Genomic DNA, 2,795 nt, shown 5'->3' with positions numbered 1-2,795 from the left:
TATTATTTAAAATTGTTGTTACGGCTTACTATGGTAAACGAACGTAACGACATATGGTGCGTTCTGGTAGTTTTGCGACGTACTTTCACGACGTGAAGTCCGTTTTGGAAAATCTGCGCACAAATTTTTTGCTCCATACAAATGTGACCAAGTTGCAACCGGTCAACCCGGTTTACTAAGCGTATGCCTCTCATGCAGCGGCCTTTCAACATGTTACCCATGTACGAACTGGCACATATCCCGCACGGAAAGGCATTGCGCCTACGTTCGTAACTTATCACCTATCCCGCGTACTACGCTCACGTCAATTACATTCGACAGAACGGGGACGGCACTACCATATGTGAAACAGCTGGGTTTTGAAAAAAATGCGGGTGTTGACTGAACTAAATCGGTTGTTGGAATAACTAAAAAAGTGTTGAACTTAGCTAAAAAAAAACGGATAGGTTGTTGGAAAAGCTAACTGAAAATATGTAGGTTGTTGGAATTGCTAACTACGGTTTGGAGGGACAGGTACGAACAGAGAGGCGAATAGCTATATGAGCGCTGGTGAAGTGGTGCACTACCGTGGCCCACTGCCAGATAGGTAGGAGCTCGGGTAAAATATTATCTCCCGGGCAACAATGAGATACCACCGTTGCTTCCGGCACTTGTCGGAGGCGTAGGAGGGAGAGTCTGTCAGGTTTCGTATCGTATTCCGAACGAATCCGGTTCAGAAAAGGTTATAGTGATATAGTGCGAATTCAATATTGATCAAAGAAGTATTTATCAAGTGTGTGTGTGTGTGTGTGTGTGTGTTTAGATAGAGGAGCGTATTTAGAGTTAAACCATTAACGACTAAATTTTGTGTGGTGTTTATACGATGGCACCTACAACAAGAGCAGACCGCAATAAGCGGCAGCGGTCACTGACGGACATTGCGTCGTCATTGGTAGTAAGACAGGGCGATAAAGCTATCTGCAACATCGATCCCGCATCAGGATGTCCATACGTCCAGAGTAGATTTGCCCCTGGCAACTTCATCCGTCACTTTCGTACCGTACATACGGAACGTGCATGTGCAAACAATCTCCTTACAATTGCCTATCTAATGGAGAAGAAGGAAAGAGTAATTCCTAAGCGTTTAATAGCTATTGACCGGCAGTTACTAATTGCGTCAGCAGTTAAGCTGACGATCTTCCAGCATCTTCCTATTTTCTGCTTCGAGTGGGAAGGCTTCAAAGACTTACTGAAACCGATTACAACGACTCTTGGGTGCACTTTGAACCGTGTCACAATGAAATATCATCTCTCGAAGACTGCCTATCGTCTAAAAGAAATGTTGATCGATGAGATGAAAGGCAAGCTCGTCTGCTTGAAAATAGATTCTGCTGCCCGACACAATCGCCATATCTTAGGCATCAATGTACAGTATACCCTAGATGAGCAGGTGGTCATTCGTACCCTTGGTATGATCGAAATCAAAGAAAGTCAAACAGCGGCGTTCTTGAAATCAAAAGTTATGGATACTTTGGCCGACTATGGGCTATCTCTTGAGAATATATTTTCCGTGACATGCGACAATGGGGCTAATATGGTGGCAACGGTTAGAAAATTAAACAATGATACGTACGTAATGCCTACAGAGCAGCAGGCTGATGGTACGAACATAGATGAGCTGGATGAGTCGGATGTGATAGAGGATGATCAACAGTGTGAACGAAACGTTACTGCTGAACTGGCCAATGAACTGTCCGAAAGGATTATTCTTGTGAGATGTGCTGTGCATACCTTACAGCTTGCAATACTGGATGTTGTTGATAAATCCGATGAGTCTATCCGAGCCATCACTGCTGTTGCTAGAAAATGTAAGCTGGTGAAGTACCGGTCAGAGTTTGAAAGCTACGATGCTTCATACCCACCCGTCTGGAGTAGGACACGATGGGGTGGTATATTCAAAATGATGGAATCGTTCGTACACCAAAAAAGGTTTTTTAACCATTTGGCCGATAATTTTCCCGAACTAGAACTTTCCAATCAATGGTCGTTAATTGAGCATTACTATGATACGTTTAAGCCGTTGTACATCTGCACAAAGCAAATGCAAGAGAATTTCAACGCACTGGTCTTGGGAAAGATACGTTGGAAAACATTTTACTTATTAAATTAAACAAAGACTTGTTCTCCAGGGCGCTGGGAACTGCATATTATTGGAAGGGCCCAATCGACCCGGTTGACGATGATTCTCAGGAATGAATATGATACCGTTGATGCTCAACTGAATGTCGAATGAGACAAATATTGTCGTCTATCACTGGCTCATCGCCGGGTGATAGGGGGTTAACTTTTGTTTACATTTTCATGAAATCAATTTCCAATTATACTAAAAGGGTTCGGCAGTCATGATACTTGTTATGATTCAATTAGCGACAATCGTCGTTGGGTGGACGATGATATATGTGTTGTCTCAATGTAAGCTCGAGTCACCATTGTGATAACGAATTTTTTCAGCACTGACAGTAAAACTTTTCGCACTATATCACTATACCATATAGTGGTATAGTGCGACATTCTATGTCTCTTGCCAACTGATTCTACTCTGGTTATCGGTCCCGTGGATAGTACATGACCTAGTGGAGGTATCGTACTAGGACTGTATAGCACGTCTCGAACGACTTGATCGTTCGATGACGTGCTTATTTTTTTAAAGTTTTTTTCAAGTTTTTATTTACCATATATCACCATACTCGTCTAAGATGTTCCCATCAGTTTGCCATATGATGTATCATGAATGGCCCTTGTAGTGGGATACATCC

Source organism: Malaya genurostris, chromosome 2 (genome assembly GCF_030247185.1).
Source record: "Malaya genurostris strain Urasoe2022 chromosome 2, Malgen_1.1, whole genome shotgun sequence".
Classification (NCBI taxonomy): Eukaryota; Metazoa; Arthropoda; class Insecta; order Diptera; family Culicidae; genus Malaya; species Malaya genurostris.
The sequence above is the reverse complement of the archived record's forward strand: the minus strand, read 5'-3'. Positions refer to the sequence as shown.